The sequence below is a fragment of the Macaca fascicularis genome, chromosome 13 (genome assembly GCF_037993035.2).
Source record: "Macaca fascicularis isolate 582-1 chromosome 13, T2T-MFA8v1.1".
Classification (NCBI taxonomy): Eukaryota; Metazoa; Chordata; class Mammalia; order Primates; family Cercopithecidae; genus Macaca; species Macaca fascicularis.
Genome location: NC_088387.1, coordinates 102,830,401 through 102,841,276, shown reverse-complemented (window position 1 = coordinate 102,841,276; position 10,876 = coordinate 102,830,401). Strand labels below are relative to the sequence as shown.

At 40.3% G+C, this 10,876-nt stretch overlaps 1 long non-coding RNA gene across 1 annotated transcript in view; it reads right to left on the bottom strand.

Moving 5' to 3' along the window:
- Positions 1-5,473: 5,473 nt before the first annotated feature.
- LOC135966704 (uncharacterized) overlaps positions 5,474-10,876 on the bottom strand; it is a 10,393-nt gene continuing 4,990 nt past the window's right edge. Inside the window, exon 3 of the long non-coding RNA XR_010580248.1 lies at positions 5,474-6,586. This is a non-coding gene — a long non-coding RNA (uncharacterized lncRNA). The remainder of the gene's footprint in view (positions 6,587-10,876) is intronic.

Genomic DNA, 10,876 nt, shown 5'->3' with positions numbered 1-10,876 from the left:
ACTAAATTCTTCACAGCAAAGACATTATCTTGGTATAATTAACAGCTGAAACAGAGAATGGCACAGGTTGGATTTGAATAAATGTTTGACTCTGAATACATGCATGAGTAACTATTACCCATATCAAATACACAGGATTGCCTTTGCTAAACAGTTAAAAGCAGGTGGGATGATGGCCCCTATTTGTGATATCTTTGTTTCAGACTTAAAGTCTGAATACAAATAAAAAGTTCTAACACTCCCACTTTGTGTCATATAGGCAGGAAATTCTTCCAATATATTTATAATTTCTTGAGAAAGACATATTGATGTCTTCCATCATGATTGTGAATTTACATATATGTCCTTGTTCTCACTCATAAGTGAGAGTTGAACAACGAGAACACATGGACCCAGGGAGGGGAACAACACACTGAGGCTGTGAGGAGGTGGGGGGAAAGGGGACGGAGAGCATTAGGACAAATACCTAATGCATGTGGGGCTTAAAACCTAGACAATGGGTTGATAGGTACAGCAAACCACCATGGCACATGTATACCTATGTAACAAACCTGCACATTCAGCACACGTTCTTTAAATTCCATCAAATTTTGCTGTTTTTGAAGGTATTTTATTAAGTGTAAGCAAATTTCAAATTGTTGTGCCATAATAGTGGATTAATCATTTTATCAGTAAGAAATGGATTTATCTGTGTAATGCTTCTTGTCTTAGAGAAGATTAGTAATAGTGTAGCCACATCATCTTTCTTTTGATTAAGGTTTGCATCAGAGGTGTAAATGTTAAAACAACAAAGTTTTGGCCGGGCGCGGTGGCTCAAGCCTGTAATCCCAGCACTTTGGGAGGCCGAGACGGGCGGATCACGAGTTCAGGAGATCGAGACCATCCTGGCTAACACGGTGAAACCCCGTCTCTACTAAAATACAAAAAAAATTAGCCGGGCGAGGTGGCGGGCGCCTGTACTCCCAGCTACTCGGGAGGCTGAGGCAGGAGAATGGCTTGAACCCAGGAGGCGGGGCTTGCAGTGAGCTGAGATCCGGCCACTGCACTCCAGCCTGGGCAACAGAGCTAGACTCCGTCTCAAAAAAAAAAAAAACAAAAAACAAAAAAAACAAAGTTTTAACACTCAGAATTTCTGAATGTTTCACAACATTGCAAGCCCTTAATAGCTGGCTCCAGTATACTACTGGTTTGCCTAATATAGCTTTTCCATATTTTTACTTTCAACAATTTTGTCTTCTTATGTTTAAAGTGCATCTCCTTTGAGCAGTATATGGTTGGACTTCTTCCAAAATCTAGCTTAATCTTTTTTTGTTTTGTTTTCTCAAGAAGTGTTACTCTGTCACCTAGGCTGGAGTGCAGCAGCATAATCATAGCTCACTGTAGCATTGACCTCCGGGGCTCAAGTGATCCTTCCACCTCAGCCTCTCAAGTAGTTGGAACTACATATGCACACCACTATGTCCACCTAATTTGTTATTTTATTTTTTTGTAGAGATGGGGTCTTGCTATGCTGCCCAGGCTGGTCTTGAATTCCTTGGCTCAACTGATCCTCTTGTCTCAGCCTCCCAAAGTGCTGGGATTACAGGTGTGAGCCTCTAGGCTACTTTAATCTTTTAATTAGGATATATAGGCCATTTACATTTAATTGAACTACTAAAATATTTGGGTTTATATTAATATCTGTTTTTTCATCTGTCACATTAATTTTGTTCCCTTTTTCTCCTTTGTTGGCCTTTCTTTGGCTTAATCAAGTATTCCCTATTACCTATTACCACTTATAGTAGTTCATTAAATAAACATTCATTTAGTTTTGTTTCGGTGGTTATCTTGAAGACCACAGCGTGTATTTTTTTATTTATTAGAAACTAATACAAATTTGTGCCTCTACCCCTTCACTGACATGGAAAGAGCCTTGGAAACCTTGAACTTTTTAACACTGAGATTTAAAAGGCCCTGTATCTGGGGCCCTCCAAGACTATCCCAAGTTTTTATTATTCACTAGGAGGATTCACAGAACTCAGAATATAGTTATGCTAATAGCTATGATTGATTACAGCAAAATGATACAAAACAAAATAAGCAAAGGAAAAATGTACATATAGCAGAGTTCAGAGGGAACCAGACACAAACTTCCAAGAGACCTTTCCCAGTGGAATTATATAAGAAGTACTTAATTCCTGTAGCAACAAGTTGTGACAACACTTGTCAAATGCTTGTCTACCAGGAAAGATTATTAGAGACCTACCACCCAGGATATTTATTAAATATTGGTCATATAGACAACTTCTGTCTAGCATGTACCAAAATTTCAGACTTCCAGAAGGAAACCAGGTGTTCAGCATAAACCATATGGTTCACACAAACTCTTTACACACAGTGAGCCACTCATATTGGCTCAGGAAATGGTGGGAACCCTCCTAAAATTCAAGTTTCCAGATGCAGAGCCAACCTTGCAAGCAGGCCTTTCTATTGATAGCAGTCTAAGGACTGTTACATTAGTTTTTCTATTGCACAACCCTCTGTATCCTTCCTGTTATTGTTAACATGTATTTTATTTCTACATACACTGTAAATCTCATTAAATATTATTGTTTTCTAGTATCAATATTAATTTAGATTTACCCATATATTTAACTCTTCTATTGTTCTTCATTTCTCCTTGCATTTTCTGTGTTTCTGAATGAAAGTTTCCCTTAAGTATTTCCTGCAGGGAAATGAGTAGGGAATGAGTTCTCTCAGCTTTTGTCAGGAATGCCTTTATTTGTTATTTGTTTTTGAGTATTATTTTTTTACTGGCTATAGAATTCTGACAGCTTTTATTTTGTTTCAGCACTTTAGCGATATCATTCCATTGTCACACAGTTCCTTTCATTTCTGTTGAGAAGTGAACTGTTAGTCTTAAAGTTGCTCTTTCAAAAGTAACATATATTTTTTCCCCTTTGGCTATATTTACGATTTTCTCTTTATTTTTTGACAGTTTTACTCTGATATGCCTAGGTTTTGGATTTGCAGTGCTTCTTGAATAAATTCTCAGCCATTTTTCTTCAAGTATTGCCTCTGCCCCATTCTCTAATTATGCTAGGTTTAGACTAATGACTCTCAATTTGGAAAATTTTGTCCCTAGGACAAAATATCCATAAAACAAACAATTATTTGGCTCAAAATGCCAATAGTGCAGAGGTTCAGAAACTCTGTGTTAGATTTTTCACCATATTTTATGTGTCTCTGACATTATTTTCTCTAATTCTTATGCTTTTTTGTCTTCATGCTTCACTGTGAATATTTTCTACTAACCTATCTTCTAGCTTACTGAGCTCTTCTTTAGCTCTGTCTAATCTGCTGTTCACCTATTTCTTAATATCAGATATTAAAACTTTATTCCTAAAATTTTCCATTTGATTATTTTATATAGATTCTAATTCTATAATGAAATTGTTCATATTGCCATCTATTTTATTAAACATTAATTAAAAGTATTTTTAAACATATCTAATAATTTGAATATCTGGGTTACATATCTCTTTATCTTGTTTATTTATTGATCTTGTTTCTTAGAATGCCTAATCATTTTTTATTGAATGTCAGACATTGTGTATGAAAATTTTTAATGCTTTGAATAATGCAGTATTCTTTTAGGGGGGATTCGGCCTCTCTTCTGAAGGCAGGAGGAGACAGATGGTCTCAATCTAATCATAGATGGAACTGACTTGAGACGATTTACATCACTGGAAAACTTGGTCTACCTCTGCCTGTAGAATATAACCTTCCAGTGGTCCCAGCTCAGAGCCTGAAGTGTCTGCAATGACTCCTCCTCTTTTTCAAGTTTTAAACCCAATTTTTAAAAAATTTCTTGGCACCATGTGACCGCCAAAGACTCTGCTCTGTTTTTCAGTTGTTACTGTTTAGCTTTGCAGCCTCTTGCCCTATATTGCTCAATTATCAAACGCCCAGAGAATAAAAATGGTGCCAAATATCAGGCTCCCTTTTCTGTACCTTTCTTCTCTCCAGGATTTTAGCCCTCACATTTTAGCTGTCTTGGAAATCCAGAATTCCAACTTCTTGTTCCCCAGACCTTAACATTGCCTAAAGCTGTACCACTTCTCTGCCCATTAGAAGTGCTCCTCTGATGGGCTAATGTGAAGGTTGCAGATACTAGGATGAAAACACTCTTGGCAGCCCCAAACAAACTGAAGCTGGGAAAGCATGAAGACAGAAGGCTAATGCTTGTATGTCTGAGACAAGATTGTCCCAAGGACTTTTTAAAATAATCTCAAAAGAAATTTTTTCATGTCCTTTAAGCATCTCATGCTTTTTATGACCTACATTTTGCATGCATGCACATATTTCTATGACCAGATTTAACACTAGAAATTCTTTAGGACTGCAGCAATTCAGATAAAATGTTCTCAGAAGAACACTTGCCTTGTAACGGCATCTCCACCAATGAACTGATGCCAATTCCAGCTTTGAGCCTACAGAACCAATAAAAGTCTTTCTAAGTAGCTTATGTAAACTTCTCCCTTTTTGCCAAATAAAAGCTTCCTCTTACCTTCTCCTCTTCAGGTGCACCTGAGACTTGCCATAGCTGTGCATCCCAGGTTATAATCCTCTTTGCTTACTCTTGAATAAAATCATTAAATTAAGAGGTAAGTTTTTGTTTTGTTTTGTTTTTTTGTTTTTGAAACTGAGTCTTTCTCTGTCAGTGGTGCGATCTTGGCTCACTGCAACCTCTGCCTCCTGGGTTCAAAGGATTCTCCTGCCTCAGCCTCCCGGGTAGTTGGGATTACAGGCACATGCCACCACACCCCGCTAATTTTTTGTATTTTTAGCAGAGACAGGGTTTCACCATGTTGGCCAGGCAAGTCCCTTGACCTCAAGTGATCCCCCCACCTCGGCCTCCCAAAGTTCTGGGATTACAGGCCTGAGCCACCGCACCCAGCCCTAAGAGATAGTTTTCTCTGATTTTTTTTTTTTTTTTTTTTTTTTTTTTTTTTTGAGGCTGACACTTATCCCATACTAAAAATTGTCAAATGTCCTGACTAGAAAAACAGCATGTTCACCTCACTGAGCTTTCTTTCTTCCAGTATCTGGCCCCTCAAGTGTGTTAGTAGTGCCATCATGCCTTTAGACACTTTAAAAAATCAACCTTCTCTTCTGGTTGTTCCTGGCAGGAGTTTTAAGTCTGCCACAAACTACTGCATCATGGCCAGAAGTATAAGTCTATATTTAGAAGTTAGGTTAGACATAAGGAAAATACTTATGTATTTTTCTGTGACTATTACTGGATGCTTCACTGAGTCATCAAAGGTAGAAGTAGTCTCCTGCCCCATTTAAAAGCTGGAAGGAACTCCCAGGGACCTGCAATAAGTAAAGAGGCATGTATCATAGGCAGGGGTGCAGAAAGAGGGTCAGCAACACAAATAATGTTTCATGATTTCTTGTGACTCTATGGATCTCTCAATTCTGCTAATACTTGAACATTCAGAACGTGAACACAACATGTGTTTTATTCCCACAGTTCTCATTTTGGTTTGCACATAATGCAGAGATAGACAATTACAACCTAAAGTAGAATGAAAATATAAGGGCTCTATGTTTGCATAATATTTCCAGTTTGATTACAGTCATGAAATACAGTATATTTGTACTTTTTACATTAAATCCCATGAGTGGTTTAAATTTTTTTAAAAAAAATATGTTTTCAGAATAAGGAGATTTAAAAAGGATTTCATATAGTCTAGGAATTTCAACTAAGGTTTTCCAGCAACACCACACTCATACCACCTCAGGCATTTGCCAATCTGTTATAAAAGAAAAACCCTACGTGTATTCACATACAGTCATTGAAAGAGCCTTAAGCATACTTCCTGTGTAAATTGAGTGTGCATATTAAGTGGGAAGTGAATGGTACATGTGTGAAATCTTGGTTATTCAGTTTAAGGCCCAGCGAGATTATTAACATCACTTTGCAGGCTCTGTGCAGCAGAGTCAGTGATGACCATTTCCCTGAGATGGATTCAGGTGGAGGGAACCCTGCCAGGAGGAGGCCTGAACACTGCAGGGGCAGCAGCCTGCTTGCTTTTTGAAGCAGCTTGCTGCCTGGCATTATTGGGGCTGGGGGTGCAGGGGTGCAGGGGAGACAACAGGCACTTCTGTAAAAGTGGTTCCAGTGTGTGATAGGAGACTTTTTTCTCCATCTCCACCTCTCTGGTCCATCTCTTTTAGATGAGCCCTGAGCCTGTGGGCTTAGGATTTGTGAGGATAATTTGCAAGGGAGCTTGATGTGGTACTAACAACCCTGAACTGTGGATTCTGACGCTCTTAGCTAATTATTTGACTTTGGGTTAGTCCTTCCCCTTCTTTGCCTGATTGTTCTCTATCCTAAATGAAGGGGTATGAGTGAATGATCCTAACAATCGCATGCAGCCAAAACAGCCTTGGGTTCAGGACTCCCTTTGGACAGTTAAAGACTCAGAGTGGCAGGAAAGCCATCTGATTACTTCAGTGGAGTCTGCTCTGTGACGAAATTCTCAACAAGACTGAGCTTTTAGCTTTTCTTCAGCCTTCCACCATTCAGCATTTTGCCCTGGAGATACAGATAGAGTTCTATATCTTGTGCATTTCTTTTTTTTTTTTTTTTCTAATTTTACCACATAAGGCTGAGCATAACTGAAAACATAACTCGTTATCTACTCAACATCAAAATGTATGTTAAAATTCTTACAATGGTCATTTTAAAAATTATCTTTCTGTAACACATGCAAAGCTGAGTTCCCCAGTGTTCCAGTTCAACATACAATCAATTCAGAAGAGATTGCAAACAATTTTGAGTATTTATTGAAGTCTGATAAAATGGCAAAGAGGTATAACAAAATGCAACATATAGGCAACAATTCTTCAAAATTTGCTTTAAATCATTATCTTTCCAAAGTTTTGCCGATCACAGCATGGTGAAAACAGAGAAAACCTGTTTTCTCACAGTTTCCTTACTGCCAAAAGTGCTCCTAAAATTTAACTCTCAGTGGCTCTCACCTTCCTCTAGCTTTCTGCCATCTTTTCACATTTCTAGGTCTCTGCTTTCCCCCAACTATTTGCCCTTCCAAAATGTAAATCAATTCAGCTTGTCTTAGTTTCATTTCAGTCCTCTTTTTACCAGTTATCCACACTGATACCACAAACTCCAGGGCCTAGGAGACATAGTAGAACTCTCCTTTAGAAGTCTATGCTTGTTTGCTGGGGGTGGGATGGGGGTCAGAGGTGGGAACTAGGGTCCAAATATATTCTTCTTAAAGCCCTTTAAAACTATCTGTCATAGGGTGGGCAATGTGGTGCATACCTGTAATCCCAGCACTTTGGGAGGCCAAAGTGGGAAGGCCACTTGCACCCAGGAGTTCAAGAGCAACGTGGGCAACATGGTGAAACACTGTCTCTACAAAAAATACAAATATTAGCTGGGCATTGGTGGTGCATGCCTGTAGTCCCAGCTACTTTGGAGGCTGAGGTGGGAGGATCACTTGAGCCCAAGAGGTCAAGGCTGCAGTGAGCCATGATCATGCCACTGCACTTTGGCCTGGGCAACAGAGTGAGACCCTCTCTCAAAAAATGTATCTATCTGTCTATCATATTTGTGTTATGACAGCTCATTAATAGTTTTTTAAAAAGCTACAAGGTAACAAAAATTCTTTTTGGCCACACTTTACTACTCATTTCCTTATAAAATCCACTTTTAGCAAAGAACCCTGCTAAATCAGTTTAGCAAGAACCCTCACCTTCAATATCTCATCACTCTGGATATGTGTTCAGTTTCTTCATCCTCCATCCACCATCCCCAGGTGATGTCTGATCACCCTGGCCTGCCTTCAGCAAGAATTCTCTTAAGTCAATTTAGCCACAGGCCCCCTTACCCCTGATGTTTCCTCTTGGGGATGTTCTATCCTCTGACCTCCACCCTGCTCCTTGGCTATAAACTTCCACTTGCCCATGCTGCATGTGGAATTGAACTCAAGACTCCATTGCAGTGGTCCCTGTGATTATCACGATGGTGCTAAATAGTCTTACTTGGCTTTAACAGTATCATTGAATCATGTTTTTTAGCAAAGCCACGGACCAGTACAGGTCCATGGCCTGTTAGGAACTGGGCTGCACAGCAGGAGGTGAGCAGTGGGCAAGTGAGCACGACTGCCTGCGCTCTGCCTCCTGTCAGATCAGCAGATGCATTAGATTCTTATAGGAGCGGGAAGCCTATTGTGAACTGCGCATGCGAGGGATCCAGGTTGCGTGCTCCTTATGGGAATCTAATGCCTGATAATCTGAGGTGGAACAGCTTCATCCCCCAAACCATCCCCCTCCCCCTGCAACTGCCCCCAGTCCATGGAAAAATGTTCTTCCATGAAACCAGTCCCTGGAGTCAAAAAGGTTGGGGAATGCTGCATTATGGAACTCAGGTGCAGAAAGGTTAAATCACTTGCCCAAGTACTTACACTGATAGGGTTATAATTTGACTCTAGGTATTTTCATTTCAAATTCCAAAAATTTACCACTTCACTGAACTTCTCCTAACTTTATTATTTTTCTTTTCACATGCACACAAACATACATGGATGTGTGAGCATGCTCGTGCAAGCATACACACACACACAGACAGAAACTAATTGAAACACAGCCAGATATTATTACATATGTTCAGAGTGTTCTATATATATACATATATACACACAAACACACACACAATCATGTATTAAATAAACAAAATCCACATAGCCTCTCAGTTTCTGTTTCTAGAAGAAGCCCTGACCTTATAACAGAATAAATACTACTGCTGGGTCAGAGAAATGGAGCTAGCCTCATGCTTCCCCCTGCACTGATGTGCTTTGTTTTTTAAAGCAATTTCCATTTCCATTACCATTATTTTCATTGTCTTGATCATCCAAACCTCAAAGGAAAGAGGCTAATGATATTCCCCTAGCCCCCACTCCTCACACACATGCTGAGAATGGAAGCAGCTCAGATTGACTGAATTGACTCTGCAAACCCTTCAGGAACATTAATGGAGTTGCTACTATAAACAGCTGGAGTTGCCATTTGCATCTCACTCTGTCTTCCTTTTTTTCCTTAAAACAATTTTTTTTATAAAAGCACCCACAACACCCTGGGGGAATTTTCCGGGACAAGCTGCAGGTGCTATGGATATTTTCATTTAATAATCATTCTTGCAATTCAGCACATTTGTAATCCATGTGGTAAACTCTGACTTACATTTCTCCCAGTGGACGCTGGCCAGATGCAGAAACCAAAGAGCTTGGTGCCGGTACTGCCTCTTCCCTCTTTTATAGTTTGTGCATTTGGATGTGTTTAGCAAGATCTGCGAGTGCAGGGTAAGGAATGTGCTGTGCTTAAAAGACCCTTTTGTTGACATTAAGCAACCATAAATACATGCAGCACTTATACTCCTTGCCTTTAGTGTGGAGTGCTTTAATTGGATGGTCTTCTCATGTGATATCATAAAGAACATATGCATATTTGTGGCAGTTCCATTGGATCTTGAAGAAGTGAGGCACATACAGAGCAGCACATTCCTAACATCTATGGATTGCCTCATATATGTCACCACATCTTCCCACCAGGCTTGCTTTCCCTACACTCCAAGATGGTAACTTCCCAATCTGTCCAAATTCTATTTGGAATCCTCCTGGACTGTGTAAATGTCAAGGCCAGTTTCCTTTCCATGTGAACAGCTTTGAAAGGAGAACTGCATGCCTTACTCCCTCATAAATACAAGCCAGAGCATCCTCTTTTTTTCCTCTTTTTTTAAGAGGAGGAGGGAATGAAAGGGGGTGTTTGGCCAAAAGTTAAAAAAGAAATCCCTTTTCAAGAATGACGTTCTCCTTATTTTCACCACATAAACAAAATGTTTAAGCCTGCACAGAGCCAGGTTTCAAATAGTGGAGTTTTCTGGATAAGTCATTCTGCTGCTGCACTAAGATAAAATTTCTTAAGGCAGCAAACTCCATCGGGGGGCAAACGTCACCACCTGCACGCTGGGAGAGGGTACAGTCATGGCCCTGGGAGAAAACAGATGGTGCCCTCAAAGGAATAATACAAGAGATGTTAACAGGGACTGTGTTCACGAGTGTGAAGAGAGTTAAGGGAACCAGTAAAGAATGGGAGCTCTCGGCCAGGGGCAGTGGCTCATGCCTGTAATCCCAGCACTTTGGGAGGCCAAGGCGGGCGGATCATCTGAGGTCCGGAGTTCGAGACCAGCCTGACCAACATGGAGAAACCCCATCTCTACTAAAAATACAAAAATTAGCCGGGCGTGGTGGCACATGCCTGTAGTCCCAGGGGAAATACTGGGAAAGCCAAGGCAGAAGAATTGCTTGAACCTGGGAGGCGGAGGTTGTAGTGAACTGAGATCACATCTCAAAAAAAAAAAAAAAAAAAAAAAGAATGGGCTTTCTCTAGGACAAAATGAAGTAGAAAGCAGGACGATTTCAGGCATAAGTTTCCAAACTCCTTTTTCTTTCCTGCTCCCAACCCCTTACTAGTGCCTCCCATTGGCCAAAACCAACCAGTAGCCAGAGGTCAAGGAAGTGCGTGTCCAGAGGGGTAGAGCGGCAGACAAGCTGGCAGCAGGAATGAAGCTTCAGTCACTGAGTACTCCTGCTCATCTACATAAGATCAATCACATCTGTTTTTCACAGCAACTCTATGAGGCAGTTGTAAGTTGCATAGGACAGACAGGGAAACAAAGGTGGGAAAAAGAAAGTAACTTGCTCAACCTCGCATAGTTAGATGATGGAGTTTCCAATGAAGGAATTGCTAGGCTTCTGCGTAGAAGGTGACTGACAGGGCTTAAACAAGCATGGTCCTACCAGAA